This window comes from Alligator mississippiensis, chromosome 10 (genome assembly GCF_030867095.1).
Source record: "Alligator mississippiensis isolate rAllMis1 chromosome 10, rAllMis1, whole genome shotgun sequence".
Taxonomy (NCBI): Eukaryota; Metazoa; Chordata; order Crocodylia; family Alligatoridae; genus Alligator; species Alligator mississippiensis.
Window position 1 is genome coordinate 41,730,347 of NC_081833.1, and position 16,986 is coordinate 41,747,332.

General features: G+C 46.8%; 1 protein-coding gene across 2 annotated transcripts in view; it reads right to left on the reverse strand.

Moving 5' to 3' along the window:
* The window catches only part of GNAO1 (G protein subunit alpha o1), a 383,823-nt gene that overhangs the window by 25,246 nt on the left and 341,591 nt on the right, over window positions 1-16,986 (reverse strand). The window lies entirely within an intron of this gene.

The following is a 16,986-nucleotide window of genomic DNA, read 5'->3' on the forward strand; positions in this document are numbered from 1 at the left end:
GGGGAGTAGTAGATATTCTTGAAGGGTAGGGCTAGGATTCAGAGTGACCCAAGAGGAATCTCATGAGGTTCAACAAGGACAAGTGCAAAGTCCTGCACTTAGGACGGAACAGTCCCATGTACCAGTACAGGGTGGGGGTGACTGTCTGGGCAGCAACTCTGCAGAAAAGGACCTTGACAATAAGCTGAATATGACCCAACAGTGTGCCCTTGTTGCCAAAATGGCAAATGGCATACTGGACTGCATGGTAGGTGTGTTGCCAGCAGGTCAAGGGAATTGATTCTTCCCCTCTATTTCGCACTGGTGAGGCCACATCTGGAGTACTGTGTTCAGTTTTAGGGCCCCCCACTACAGAAAGGATGTGGACAAGTTGGAGAGAGTCCAGTGGAGGGCAACAAAAATGGTTTGGGGGTTGGGGGACATGACTTCTGAGGAGAGGCTGAGGGAACTGGGCTTCTTTAGTCTGCAGAAGAGGACTAAATAGCAGCCTTTAACTACCTAATGAGGGAGTCAAAAGAGGATGGCAGCAGGCTGTTCTTAGTGGTGGCAGATGATAGAACAAGGAGCAGCAGTCTCAAGTTGCAGCAAGGGAAGTTTAGGTTAGATATTAGTGAGAATTTTCTCAGTAGGAAGACAGTAAAACACTGGAACAGGTTACCCAGAGAAGTTGTGGAATTGCCATCCTTGGAGGTTTTCAAGACCTGGCTAGACAAAGCTTTAGCTGGGATGCTCTAGTTGGGGATGGTCCTGGTTTGAGCAGGGGGTTGGACTAGATGACCTCCTGAGGTCCTTTCCAACCCTAATTTTCTATGGTTAACATAATAGATAAATGATTAAGTTCCCTTGATTGTTTACTGATTTGAAGGTGAATTGCAAAATAATAGTAGAAGCTGAAAAATGTGTGGAAAACAATTTGTAACATGGACATCAATATTTTTCAGGCAAAACTTTTTTCCACCATTTGCTCAGCAGAAGGGTGGTTTAAGATAAGGTCTGTTTTGAGGGTCCAGTCCTGCAAGTTGTCAGTTCATAGAATTCCTCTTGACTTCAATGACGTGTGTGGTTCACCAAAGAACAGTCCCTAAATGTTTCCAACAGACATGTATGGAAGCGTCTCTTGTATGGTTGCGATTGGTTCAAAATGTAATGCAGTTCCAGAGACAGGGACTCACTTTCAATGATTTTTGCTGCAGCTAATCAGAAAGCTTTTTTTTTTTTTTTTACACATGGGACCTGAGTGCTTGACAATGCACAGCCCATGTGGAAATAAACAGTAGAACGTCATTGACTTGCCACACATTTTATTTTCAGTTAATCGGTTTGTTTTTTATTGTATATGGAACATATTAACTAGAGCATGGCTGTCTGGCTTCTGAGTGGTTGAGGGCTGCAGGATCAGCAGCCCCACACTGTGCAGGCTGCATGCCCCTGGGTCATTTAGTCCCCCTACCCTGCACCCTTCTCCTGACCACACCATATGGGCCCCTGGTGCATCGTGTGAGACCATGCGTTCCACAAGCCCCCTTTTCTACACCACATCCCCACTGCACAGACTTGCCATGCCATAGAGGTATCCTGTACGAGTGGATGCACTGTGCTGTATAGCAGCCCTCTTGCCACATGCTACCCTCTCCTCAGCAAGTGACCCCTACTGCACTGCACTGGTGCAGATGCTGTGTGGCCTTCCTCAGTCCCGCAGGCTGCATCATTCTTCTATGCCAGCAGGGGTGTGGATAGGTTGTGGAAGCTGGAAGAGGGAGGGGGAGTTTAACTCCTTGGGGGCTGTATACAACCCAGAGGCCACTATTTGGAGAGCCCTGAACTAGTCAATGTACTGTGTGGCTTTCCTGAGAATTATTTGAACTACTCTCAACTAGCATTAGCTTATCATGCAGGTAAACCCCAGGCTTACCTCACTCTTGGGATAAGTTCACTTGTAAAACAACACCTGAAGCCTGCTCTCTGGAAGTGAAAGAACGCTTTCGTCCTTAAGGAAAACTTGAGGAAACAGCAGTGTTGAAATGATCACTGCAAGTAATTTATCCGCTAGTTAGTTCTTTCACAAAATCTAGCCCTGTACAGCTACAATAGCAAATAATAGACTTCTCTTTCATCTTCCCTATGTATGTGGATCTTAGTTTTAATGGCTAGGAACAGATATTACACATAAACTGGTTTAAATGATCAAAAACTGGTTTAAACCTGTAACAGAACAGATGTTCAGTGCACATAAACCAGTTTGAAAATGACTGAAACCAGTTGGAGAGAAACTTGGTTGAATGTAGTAGTATCAGACTTAACTGATTTGACTCAAATTGGTTTATGCAATGTCTGTCCCAGACTACCCCAGCATCTAGGCATGCTCTCTGGCCTGAGCGGGGTGCTCTGCTCCACAGCAGGGCTGGCCCTTGGTTGCAGCTCCAGAGACTTGCAGGCTGCTCTCCCACTCCCCCTCACTACTCCCTGCTAAGCAGGAATTCACCCCTCCCCTCTGCCTTGCTGAGGAGATGTCTGTGTATTAGCTAGCAGGCCACATGCTGGCTACAGTCCATGCTGAATCAACAGGCAGAATCAACAGGTAGCTGGTAATGTCCCTTTGTTGTTTTCTTAATGGGGTGATAAACAGTGAGTTAGGGGTGATAAACACTGTTAACAATTCCCTGCTGGGGTAATCAGAGCATCCTGCCAGGGCCTGGCCACACCCCCTCCTCCCCAGCTCAGTACTGTGCAAGAGTAGGGAGGGCTGTTTTAGTGCCCCCTGGCTTCTAGCCTGAGCCACTGCAGGTATGTACCTGCATTTCTGGGATGTCTGTCTGGTTACAAAACTGATTTAGCCTATTCAGCTTAGACAAACTTGCAAAGAGTGAATCAATTCAGGCTCAGGCTTTTTGAATGCGTGTCCCTAGCCAATGTGTTAGCTGTTCAATCTTATTAGATTAATACCGGGTCTTATTACAGTACAGTGGAGAAACAACAATTAACAGGTCACATCCTAGCTTGCAAATCTGATAGCATGGCAAAGGACCTCAAACCTCCTTTACTAGGATAGCTGAAGTCTCCTTCAATCCATACCAGCTTTCTGGCAGCCTCTCTCATGTCTCCACATCCACTCAATACTATCTGTCTAGATGATGCAGGCAGATGATCCCAGCAGGGTGCGGGGCCCAGGGCAAAGCAGCCTGTGTGGGGCCTCCCTCCCCATCCCATGGCACACTTACACCAGAGAGTGAAAGCCCTGGCACACTGGATGTGGCAGGAGGGGTGGTGGCTGGAACTTCTAGCCAGAACAGACAAAGAGACGTCCAACCCGTCAGGCGGGAGGGCAGGCTAAACAACATATGTGGCAGCCATGGCCTCTCCACCTGGCTCTGCGGGGTCTTCAAAGTGTGGGGCCTGGTGCAGTTGCCCCAATTCACGCCCCCCTAGGGACAGTTCTGGATGCAGGAATACATTGCATAGTGGCTTAGGTCTCTTTCTTATGGAGGGGAATCTTCCCCTGCCCCTTTGGGGAGCTTTAAGTTTTCTCTATGCAGCTGGAACAACACAACTGGTTGTATGCTGAGAATCAATGGCTCATCATGTCTCTACTGTCCGGCTCCTGTTATCCCTGGAGCCTATTAATAACTATATTCAGGTCCTGCATATACTAGTAATACTTGCTGGTTTGAGATTACCAACCTGTCCTGCTATTCTTAGACCTAATCATCACATTATAATGCTGTGTTTGGAAGATGAATTATTAAACATCTGAGACATTGCGGAGAAGATCCCTAAGCTCCTCCAGCCCACAGATCACTATCCCATGCTCCTTATTCATGGGGGCACCAATGACATGGCTTGGAGCACTCCCAGCTGGGCAGTGAGGCGCTACAGGGATTTGGGAGTGGGGCTAAAGGGTCTGGGGGCACAGGTGGTGTTCTCTTTGATCCTCCCAGTCTCAGGATATGGGATGAGGAGGGAGAGGAGGATCCAGGTAGTGAACCAAAGACTGTGGCGCTGGTGTCATCAGGAAGGCTTTGGCTTTAAACTAAGCCCGCTGGGGGGTGGGGGGGACTACCATCACTGCTGGCCTGCTGAGCAACCCTTACAAAGCCAGCAGGCCAAGGCACTTAAGGGAGCCCACCCCTGCCCCAGCCCTGGTACAATCTGTGGGCAAGGCAAGAGCCCCCAAGGGGACACTTCTCTGCCTATACACAAATGCCAGGAGCTTGGGGAATAAGCAGGAGGAACTTGTCCTCCTGCTTAACACAAATAATTACGACATCATAGGGATAACGGAGACCTGGTGGGACTCTACCCATGACTGGACCACGGGTATAGACGGCTATACCCTGTACAGGAGAGATCAAGTAGATAAAAGGGGCAGGGGTGTAGCTCTCTATGAGGAAAGCTATGCGTCCTTGCAAGCTGATGTTGGTGACCAGAGTGGACAACTGGAAACCCTCTGGGTTAAAATCCGTGGGGAACACGGCACAGGGGATACAACAGTGGGAGTCTACTACAGACCTCCCACTCAAAGTCAAGAGCTTGACCAGGAGTTTGCCCGGGAACTGGCTGAGGCCACATGCTCCAGGACCATGGTTGTCATGGGTGACTTCAACTACTCAGACATCTCATGGGAGGATCACTCAGCAAAATCTGAGCAGTCGCAAAGCTTCCTATCATGCATGGATGACCTCTACCTGACTCAAGAAGTCTACAGGCCAACGAGAGGTAAAGCACTGCTCGACCTGGTACTGGCTACTGGGGATGACCTAATCGGCGATCTAGTGATCAGTGGGAAGCTGGGTGATAGCGACCATGAGCTGATCACCTTCACCATCCAGCGTAAAGCTGGCAAGTCAGTCAGCAACAGTGAAGTCCTTGACTTCAGGAAAGCTGACTTTGACAGCTCAGGAGGCTTGTCAGTGAGGCCCTAAGGGACCATGACCCCAGGGGGAGGGGAGTTCAGGAAGAGTGGTTGCTCCTCAAGGGAGCGATCCTCAATGCACAAGCTAATTCTATTCCAACTCAGAGGAAAGGCAGCAAGAAGGCACAGCAGCCCCCCTGGCTCTCCAGGGACCTAGCAGACCTCCTGAGGCTAAAAAGAAAGGCCTACAAAGGATGGAGGATGGGAGTCACCTCCAAGGAGGATTATTCTGCACTGGTCTGGTCCTGCAGGGAGCAAACCAGGAAAGCCAAGGCTGCAACCGAACTCCAACTAGCTTCGAGTATCAAAGACAATAAAAGTCCTTTCTCAGATAATTGGGGGAGCTGGAGGAAAAGCAAGGGCAACATTGGACCCCTGCTAAACCAGATGGGACAACTGACAACTGACGCCCAGGAAAAAACCAACCTATTAAATGGATACTTTGCGTCGATCTTTCATCAGTCCCATGGGATGCCCATAGCCAGTACAGGACAGGGAGGTTCGGGGGAGGGAGATTCCCTGCCCTCCACCAATGCTGACCTCATGAAGGAACATCTTGAAAGGCTGGATACCTTCAAGTCAGCTAGCCCTGACAATCTACACCCCAAGGTACTCAAGGAGCTGGCGAGCATCATAGCCCAGCCTCTGGTATGGATCTTTGAGAACTCCTGGTGCTTTGGTGTAGTGCCTGAAGGCTGGAAGAAGGCCAATGTGGTGCCTATCTTCAAGAAGGGTATGAAAGTGGATCCAGCAAACTATAGGCCATCAGCCTGATCTCTGTCCTGGGGAAGGTCTTAGAAAAGTTTATTAAAGAAGTCATCCTTAATGGACTAGCCGACACCAACATCCTGAGGAATAACCTAATGGGTTTGTTGCGGGTAGGTCTTGCTTGACCAATCTCATTTCCTTCTATGACCTGGTGACCTATCACCTGGAAAAGAGAGAAGAGATTGATGTCATATATCTTGACTTCAAAAAAGCCTTCGATCTGGTACCCCATGATCACTTCTTGGCAAAACTGGTCAACTGTGGCCTTGGGTCCACCATGATCCACTGACTGGGAAACTGGCTCCGTGGTCGGACCCAGAGGGTTGTAATTGATGGAAGTCAATCGCCATGGTGCGATGTGACCAGTGGGGTCCCCCAAGGCTCTGTCCTTGGACCCATATTGTTCAACATCTTCATTAATGATGTGGACACTGGAGTCAGACACGGACTGGCCAAGTTTGCCGATGACACCAAACTTTGGGGCAAAGCATCCACACGAGAAGACTGGAGGGTGATCCAGGCTGACCTAGACAGGCTCAGCAAATGGGTGGACGAGAACCTGATGGTGTTTAACACTGAAAAATGCCAGGTTCTCCACCTTGAGAGGAAAAACCTGCAGCATCCTTATAGGCTCGGCAGTGCTACGCTGGCTAGCACTACGGAAGAAAGAGACTTGGGGGTCGTCATTGACCACAAGATGAACATGAGCCTGCAATGTGATGCTGCAGCTAGTAAGGTGAGCAAAATACTGGATTGCATCCATAGATGCTTCTCAAGCAAGTCCCGGGACATCATTCTCCCCTTGTACTCGGTCTTGGTGAAGCTGCAGCTGGAGTACTGCATCCAGTTTTGGGCCCCACAATTCAAAAAGAATTTCTTCACTGTCTGAGCCCCCAATGTCTGGAATAGCCTGCCATTGGAGGTGGTAAGCATCTACACTGAACACCTTCAAAGAAAATTGGATGCTTATCTTGCTGGGATCCTATGACCCCACCTGATTTTCTGCCTTTGGGCGGGGGGCTGGACTTAATGATCTTCCAAGGTCCCTTCCAGCCCTAATGTCTATGAAATCTATGAACCACAGAGATGAATAAACATTCTTTCTTCTCTTATTAAAAATCCCAGGAATAATTAAATCGCAGATTCCTTCTAAAACATAGTTGACTTCTTTTAAATATATTCTTTGCACCCTGGAGTTGACACAAACTTACCAAAATGTTTAAAAACCGTTTTCTGTCAGAAAATAATGTTTTGAGAAAACTGGTTATTATTAAACAAATGTGATATTTTTCTGGAAGCGGAACAACTTTTTGTTTTATAATCTGTTTTATTTATATTTATTTAAAAGAAAATGAAAATAAAAATGGAAAATCCATTTTTTATGATCTGCTTCTGACTTGCATTTCACTGAAACTGGGCACTGAGATCTGACTGGTAAGTATTTTGAGTCCACTAAGTTTCACATATAGATTTTGATGCTTTAGTTTAAATCCTGTTGTATTAGTGTTTCCAACATTGCAGGGTAAAGACTTAAATTCAAACGGTCTGTTCTCACTGACACGCTTTTAAAAATAAAACTCTATTTAAACATTTATATTCCTGTTATGTGTTGTAGAGAAAAAGAAAACCATAATGTTAAGTGTAAAGTAGATGACATGGTAACATTACATTTTTAAAAAGTTTTGCAATTTACTCTGAAAAGCAAGCAAAGTTGTGCATTGAACATCAGAAGTATGAGTAATAGGCACAAATAGTTCCTCACTCAGTCTCACTTGGTATTATTAAAATGAACATGTTGGGCCAAAGTCATCCTTGTTGTAAATCCAATGAAGTTTACAAGATTGTATTAGAGTTGACTGAATTGGTCTATGCTACCTTTTCTATCCTTAACTCTTTTTCTTCTATTGCTTCCAACCCCTGTGTTAACTTCCTGAGTCACTAGTTAACCAGCATTTGCACAGTAGTACTCAAAACCCTTGGTTTGAGTAGAATGAGACTTAAGGTACTATGACTCCTAGAGGAATCTGCAATCACATCCTAGAGTTTTTCTGGAATAGGAAGGATCTTGAACTCATTAGGCCAAAGGGTAACCTAGGTAGGAAACAACCAGTTTCCTGGTTGTATCAGGGAATTTTCACTCACAGGGTTTCCTCCTAATTATCCCATCAAAGCATGAACACCACATGCTCCTGAAGGCTGGGGGGCACAGTGGCTACCCACAGGTGGTGGCAGCGGTCTGGCAGCAGCGAGCAGGGAGCTCCCACAGGCAGCTGTGGCGGTGTTGGGGGGAGGGGTGAGCGGGGAGCTCCCGCAGGCAGCTGCGGCAGTGTCAGTGGGGAGGGTAGCGACTGCAGAACGGTGGCCAGCACCAAACAGTGGCCAGTGTCCACCTGCAGACACCGCCGGCAGTCTCAGCAGCAGCCAGCAGCGATTGGGGACCACCCGCAGATGCTGCCGGGGGTGTTGCGAGTGGTGACTGCCCGCAGGGGTGGGGGGTGGTGGTGAGTGATGACCGCCTGCAGGTGCCGCTGTCAGCATCAGCAACGCTTTTGTAGGGGGTGCACTGCCAAGCTCAGGGGGGGCACCTGTACCCATGTGCACCCCCTACGCATCACCAGTGCATCAAAGTATGTATGGTTTGTCCCTCTGTGGAAAGTACAAGGAACGTTGTTCCTCTGAGCCTTTGAGGTTTGCAGAGAAATATGGATGCTTGAGGAAGACTTCGTATTTTAGTCCCTTCATCGCCTTGTTTGTGGCTCCTTCATGAGCTGGTTCTTATGTTGTCACTAGAGCAGGGCAACCTCCAACACTTCTGTAATGATTTTTTTTTTTTTACTTCCGTGTGGAAATCCACAATTTGTGCTGTCCTGTTTCAAGCTGGGTTTTGTAGAAACAATGATTCTGAAGAGCTGAATAGTAGGTAGTACCTTAGTAGGTACTTTATTTCCACTTCTGCTTGCTCCCAGAATTATATTTTTCATCACACATCTTCATTAGTTGTGCAAGAAGGCCATTGAAATGAAGGGACAGCTTTGCAGAAGCTCAGACACAAATTGGAGTATATCGACTTAGCACAAAGCTTACTGTGACTGCTGATGTCACTTAGGTAGCTGCATGTTTAAACACCTAGTTCATATACATTGTTATGTGGAATCTAATGATTTAAGTCTGGTATACGATTGCTGGGGGGGCAATACGATATTTGGTATACTAGGTTCTGTTATTTTACCCACCTTGTAAAGGCTCCTTTTGGCTCATTATTGAATTTTACATACCTTAAGATCTTTTTGTTGATTCTGTGCTGGGATTATTAGGGGAACTGCTTGGGCCCTGGTTTAAATTAGAGCAGCCTCAAGGCTTCTCTGATTTTTGCTTGGGCTACTGATACATTGTGAGTTCAGCAACAACACTCTGGGCACTCCTGTGTTGAACTACAGTTATTTATTATTATAATTCTCTGTAATCATATCTAGGGTGGAGCTGAACAATTGCCCTCAGTATATGTATGCAGAACTTACATTTGCTTTGCCTCTGATTTGACCCAGTCCAGTCCTGTGGAGCGAGAGAAACCAAGAATGGCTCTTCATGGCAGAGAAAATGGAGTCCCCAGTGCTGCAAAACTGCCACAAAGCAAGCTGAACCCTGCAGTGCTGAAAATGAGGGCTTTGGCCTTAACAGGGACAGTACAAGGAAAACACAATAAGACAACAACACCCCTTTCCCCTAGACAGAATAGTCAGACAATCATTTGGGAGGACTCTGTTTCCTCTGTGGTCTTCCCATAGAACATGGATCAGTGAGGGGTTCATGACACGATGGCCCTGTCAGCCTATCTGGAGACTCAACAGTGATGCTTTCTTCTGACAGTGATAGAGAAGGGTTTGCACTAGTGGAAACAGATAGGAAACAGATAGGCACTTCCCCTATGAATCCATGTCTGTTGATGGTGGATTGGTGCTTGGAGATTGCTCAGATGTAGGGTTATCAGTAGGAGAACACCCACGCAGCCGGTCCACATGATGTCTCCAAACTTGTCCATCATCAGTCTGGACTGTATATGATATGGGTCCTATGGCACTTACAATTTTAGATTGAACCCACTGTGGGATTGTCCTATAGTTCCGAGCAAACACAATCTCTTGTGGAATGAAAAGACATAAGGTACCAGATGCCGGGAAAGATCTTAGAAAAGTTTATTAAAGAAGCCATCCTTAATGGACTGGCCGATGCCAACATCCTGAGGGATAGCCAGCATGGGTTTGTTGTGGGTAGGTCTTGCTTGACCAATCTCATTTCCTTCTATGACCAGGTGACCTATCACCTGGAAAAGGGAGAAGAGATTGATGTCATATATCTTGACTTCAAAAAAGCCTTCGATCTGGTATCCCATGATTACCTCTTGGCGAAACTGGCCAATTGTGGCCTTGGGTCCACCACAATCCGCTGGCTGGGAAATTGGCTCCATAGTCGGACCCAGAGCATAGTAATTGACGGACGTCAATCATCATGGTGCCCTGTGACCAATGGGGTCCCCCAAAGCTCTGTCCTTGGACCCATATTGTTCAACATCTTCATTAATGATGTGGACATTGGAGTCAGAAGCAGACTGGCCAAGTTTGCCGATGACACCAAACTTTGGGGCAAAGCATCCACACAAGAAGACAGGAGGGTGATCCAGGCTGACCTGGACAGGCTCAGCAAATGGGCGGATGAGCACCTGATGGTGTTTAACACTGAAAAATGCCAGGTTCTCCACCTTGGGTGGAAAAACCTGCAGCATCCTTATAGGCTCGGCAGTGCTACACTGGCTAGCACTATGGAAGAAAGAGAACAAGATGAACATGAGCCTTCAATGTGATGCTACAGCTAGCAAAGTGAGCAAAACGCTGGCTTGCATCCATAGATGCTTCTCATGCAAATCTCGGGACATCATTTTCCCCTTGTATTTGGCCTTGGTGAGGCTGCAACTGGAGTACTGCATCCAGTTTTGGGCTCCACAATTCAAAAAACATGTGGAGAAGCTTGAGAGAGTCTAGAGAAGAGCCACGTGCATGATCAGAGGTCAGGAAAACATGCCTTACGATGACAGGCTGAGAGCCATGGGGCTTATTAGCCTGGAAAAGCGCAGGCTCAGGGGTGATCTGATGGCCTCCTATAAGTCCATCAGGGGTGACCACCAGTATATGAGGGAATGTTTGTTCACCAGAGCGCCCCAAGGGATGATGAGGTTGAACGGTTACAAACTACTACAAGACCATTTCAGGCTGGACATAAGGAAGAATTTCTTTACTGTCCGAGCCCCCAAGGTCTGGAACAGCCTGCCATCAGAGGTGGTTCAAGCACCTACATTGAACACCTTCAAGAGTAAATTGGATGCTTATCTTGCTGGGATCCTATGACCACAGCTGACTTCCTGCCCTTTGGGCAGGGGGCTGGACTCGATGATCTTCCGAGGTCCCTTCCAGCTCTAATGTCTATGAAATCTATGAAATTTGCATAGAGTTGAGACCAGTAATCACTTCAAGTCATTTTGAGCATGAGTCAACAACAGTTAAGAAGTTCTTACGTTGAAAAGGTCTAGCAAAATCAATGTGGATGCGTGACCAGGATTCCTTTGTTATTTCCCAAGGGAATACTGATGCCTTTGGTGGATTATGACAGGTTGCTTGACAAATGCTGCACTCCCTCACAACCCTTTCTATGATACTGTCCATACCTGGCCACCATATATAACTTCTAGCCAGACTTTCATCCTCATAATGCCTGGGTGTGCTGCGTGCGGAGTTATCAGGATGATTTGGTGTCCTGCTTCTGGAATTATGACACACTTTTCCTACAAGAGACAACCCTTGTGGGCAGACAGCTCATGCTGACATGATGAAAATGGCCTGAATTCCTCAGCCAATTTGTCTGCAGGCCAGCCCTTTGTGGCAGGGCACTGTTTGTGCCTGCCACTTTAAGAGCCTGAAGCCGGCAGCTGGCAGGTGCCTGATTAGGACAGCCATTTTGGATCCAGGGCTGCCCATATAAGCAGGGGATTTCACTGCTGGAAGGCCAGGCAACATTGCTTGGCTGCAGGTATCAACGGGAGGTAAGGGCAGGAGCTGTAGGGGATGGTCAGGAGGCTCCTGGTCTTGGGTACAACCTAAAACTGCACCCTGCCGGGAGTGGGTGGCCTGGTGGGGCTCTTAGTGGCACGGGAGCCCCCAGGAAATGCCAGGCCAGTTACCACCCCAGTGAAGGGCGGGTCGGGGCACCTTAACTCCAGCTCCCACCTTCGGGTGGGTCAGGACATCAGAGGTAGAGGGGGCCAGGCACGGCTTTGGCCACCTGAGCCCACCCAAGGAGGTAAGCTCCGAGACCCCGAGTAGAGGGGGGCAAATTGTGGAGCCCCTAGTAGAGGGGGCGTCATGTAAGATAGGGTAGCACCATGACCTGCTGCTCCAGGGGCAGAGTGAGAGTCCCCTGTGAGACCCTGGAACACCAGTCATGGTGTGAGTCACCCCATCTCCCCACATCCAGGAAGGGGGACCCGGAGAGAGTGTGGGGCTAGTCAGGCTGGAAGTAGAGTGCCCCCTCAACTGGTCCATGCTGGGGCCAGGACCAAGAAGGCCAAAAGGGCCAGATGCCCACCACGAGGGGCACCCAGAGTTGTGGGCCTGGGACCCCGCCTGGCCTTGGAGGTGAGGCCAGGGCCTGTGTGTGGCTGAAGGTCCTGAGTGGGGATGATGCCTGAGAGGGGAGCTAGCTACAAGGAACTCAGCAGCCTGAATGAAGGTGGCGTAGGCTGCCTGAGCGGAGAGATCAAAGGAGGGTCCTGCCAGGAGGATTCTGGAGCTAGTGTGGGGATGGGGTGACTGATAACATCTGGATGCCATCTGCGAGGCTTGGGCCACAGTGTAGGGGAGGTATGGAGCTGCAGACACCCCCCCCCCAAACATTGGGGGTACACTAATGGGCAGCCTCCTGCTTATTAAGATCTTTAATCAATTAATTAACATCAAGGCGTGGTGGGAGAGAAGGCAGGCGGTTAGCCCAGGAATAGGTGGGCGGGCCACAGGGAAATCGGCCCCAAGAAGGCCAACCTGTTACCCCTCTACACCCAGCTGAGGACACGGGCAAGGATAGGGTATTTTGCGGGCATCCTTGATATCTGATGAGCCTGAAGAGGGGCTTCTGGCATGGATTCCAGCATGAGGATTTCCGCTAACAGAAGAGTAGCACAATCAGGTATTTTGAATCAAATATAGTTTTTGTACATCACGTTCTGGGGAGGACTCTAATCTGTGAGTGGCCTGGGAGTGAATACATTTGCCACAGACTTTCTGTCTCCTGGAACTGGCCTTCGAGTGGCAAACCCTCTCTATGTGGCCCTTCTTCTTGCAGGCATACACTCCGCATTCCTAAACCTGCACTCCCTTCATCTATGTTGGCCGCCACAGCTCAAACATGTCTGTGGATTAATTGGCTTATGTGGTGCTGTTGGTGAAGGTATAATTCGCTGAATTTGCTTGTGATGATCTGATTCTTGATCTTTTTGGAGTAATTGGACATTGCTGGAGACCGCCTGGCAAATTTCTCTCACATTATAGGATGTTGCTTCAGCTGTCAAGGCTTTTTCTTGCTCAGTAGCCAAGGTCAAATTTGGTTCAGAGAGCAGACTACCTTGGATTGCTTCATCTTGAACTCCACAGATAAGACAGTCACGAAGCAGGCCATCCAGGAGATCACAGAACTCACCAAATTCCGCAAGGTGATGGAGCTCAGCCAGGTAAGCTGCTATGGCTTCATTGGCCTTTTGGTCCCATTTAAAAAAATGAAATCTCTGCAGGGTAGCAGATGGCCTTGGACAAAAGTGTGCCTTTAGCAGGGCAATTAGTTCAGCAAAAGATTTGGTGTTTGGTAAGGCAGGTGCTGTGAGGGAACGAGCAATGGCAAATGTTTTGGCACCACGGACTGTGAGGAGGATTGCACAGTTTTGTTGTGTTTTCCACTTTGTTGGCTCCCAGGTAATAGGATAGCCTTTCTGCATAAGAGTCCCAAGAAGCCAGTTAGCTCGCATCAAATTTTGGCTCGCATCAAATTCTTTTATATGCCCCAATGTAGCTATTTTAACTAACATCAGCCATAATAGAGAGAAAAGAAGAAGAATAAAAAAAGACTTCCCTCTGATTACAAAACACAGCTGCGTCTCAGAATGCTGTCCTCACAATCTAGGGGTGTCTCTTTCAGCAAAGGATCCCATCCTCGTCACCAGATGATATGTTGTGAGTTCAGCAACAACACTCTGGACACCCCTGTGTTGAACTAACAGTTATTTATTATTATAATTCTCTGGAATCATATCCATGATGGATCTTAACAATTGCCCTCTGTATATGTATGCAGAACTTATACTTGCTCTTCCTCTGACTTGACCCAGTCCAGTCCTGCAGAGGGAGAGGAACCAAGAAAGCCTCTGGCACCTCATGGTAGAGAAAATGGAGTCCCCAGTGCTGCAAAACTGCCACAAAGCAAACTGAACTCTGCAGTGCTGAACGTGAGGGTTTTGGCCTTAAAAGATACAGTACAAGGAAAAGACATGACAGCTGCCCATAGCTCTCTGTTGCTGAAGACAGCTGAAAATGATCAAAGCATGTTGTGCTCTGACTAATCCTGTTTTTTACTTGCTCCAACCTGGAACATCACTTATGCTGAGGACTATGAAGGGATCTGCTGTACAGCTGCTATGACAGATCTATATTCCTTAAGCAAAGGCTGGATCTGAGGGCAGTTTCCATGCACTCTACAGATTCATTAGACTGCTGGGATAACAACCAGGACGACAACACTACAAGTAATGGGGCTATAGGTATTTTTTGGGTTGACGAGCATATTTGTGCTTCTCAGTGAGAAAATGACTCAATTACACACGTTTAACAGGGAATGATTTTTTTTTTATTAATAGGTAATTCTGTTAGGTATAGTTTGAATACAGATGTTCCATGAAGATAGATGCCTGACTTTATTTTAATACCCCTGTTACCCCTGGGATTACTCTGTAGCTTTCCAACAAAAACTAGCTGTGAAAGGAGAGCTGTAACTTCCATGCTTCTGAATCTTATTTGAGAATAAAGAACTTACATTTACAATGGTTGTGTTCTGGTTTGTTTTCATTTTATGTGGTTCTTCCTCATGGAAACCTGATGAAGCAACCTATTTTCCAAAGGTGTTAGTTTCTTCAGTTGTCCACAGTAGATATCCCATGTAATTTTTTCCCCTTGATGGTTCCTTTTGTAGCCTGTGGTGTTTTTGCTTTTTGATAGTGGAATATTGCTTAATTAGGGAGGCAATAGATATTTTTGTGAGAAATTAAACACCTGGGTGAAACAGAAATGACAATGGTGTGATGACTTCAATCATTGATGCCAATGCCTAGGACATTATTATTATATGACAAGGTACATATTGCTTTAAAATTTATCATAGAGTTTTTCTTCCCTTGTGAAGCTTTGAAAGTGTCTTAAAATTTGCCATGAGCTTATTCAGTTTGAGAATTGGATGTAGGGAAAAATTGTTGGAAGGTAGTTGGATGTTTGGCTGATAGCTTTACTGACATGCTCCCTACCCCATTCTAAGGCTGAGTTTTTTAGGCTACAATCAGTGCAGCTTTTGATATTTTCTGGAAATTACCAAAATTATGAAAGCTGCTTAAGTATTTTAAGAGAGAGTCTCAAAATACTGCATTGTGGCACTAGGAAATATCCAGAATTATTGAAATTAAAGATATATAGAATCCTTTTAATCATAGTTAATATTACTTTTCGCTTCTGTGGTTGCAAACAGAAATGTCTGCTATGGAAATATGGGTCACACTAAGAAATGGATTGTGAGACATAGAAAACTTTTCATCTGCAGTGGATTCACAACTGAAATACTGGAAGTAAAAATGTAATGGCTGGAAATTGATTGGGGGAAAGTCACTACTTAGAACTTTCATTATACCAGGATGAATACTTACTGCAGTAATATTCCATTTGCTTGGAAAACCAGTCTCTTCCCAACTTATACTGCTATTTTATTTACAGCCATGCACATGGCTGTATTGGATGTTGAATGGCAGGATAAGCCATGACCAGAGCTATAGAATCACCAGAAAACAACACTGAAAGTAGACTGAAGTGCACCAGGATTATCACATAATTTCAGTCAAGCTATGATCCTTCTACAGCTAACAAACAGGCTGCCTTCCCCATGGAATTATTTAGAGCAAAATTCTCACCCTTTATTTTATGGGATGAACATGCAACTTCTTGTCATGGAACACCTAGAGCAACTAATGATATGGAGAACCCCGGAAAATAATACAACCAAGCAAGCAGCAGCTGTGCTGAAATCTGGTCTTTGACCAGCTAAGGACACTTACAAATAAATTATACTTAACTTCTGGAGTTTGTCCTTTGTTTTTAAAACTCTAGATGTAATGTTTAAGTTGGCTGTAGCCCCCACAGTACATATATGTGTGAAGTTAGCTGTATGCACAGGGACTGAAAATCACACCATGGATGTACCTTGTAGTTGATGCCTTGTCTACACAAACTTAAAATGGTTTGATTAGCATCATTTAGTTAAACCAATACAAAAGCCAAGGTGAGCACTCTGATGATTTCAGCTGAAAAATGGTCTAATTTGGTTTATTTCTAATGGTCTAATTTGGTTTATTTCTAATGTAAGTGAACTAAGCATCTAGTTTCATAGTTGGTAGGGTTGGAAGGGGCCTAAGCAGATCATCTAGTCCAACCCCCTGCCATGGGCAGGAAAGGATGCTTTGGTCAAATGACCCCAGCTAGGTGGTTGTCTAGCCTCCTTTTGAAGACCCCCAGGGTAGGGGCAAGCACCACTTCCCTTGGAAGTTGTTTCCAGCTCCTAACCTCCCTGACAATGAAGTAGTGACTCCTGATATCTAGCCTGAATCTACCCCTGGTATTGCTTGCAGGAACAGGGACTCTCCCATTGCCTGATGGTCCCCTTTGGCAAGTTTGTAGGTGGCTACCAGATCCTCTCCCAGCCTTCTTTTGTGGTGGCTGAACAGGTTCAGGTCCCTTAGCCTCTCCTCGTAGGGCCTGCCCTGCTACCCCCTAATCATGTGAGTGGCCCTCTGGACCCTCTCAATGCTGTCCACATCCCTCCTGAAGTGCGGCACCCAGAACTGGACGCAGTACTCCAACTGCAGCCTGACCAATGTTGCACATAGGGGGAGGATCACCTCCTTGGACCTGCTCATGATGCATCTATGGATGCATGACAAAGTGCGGTTAGCCTTCCTGACC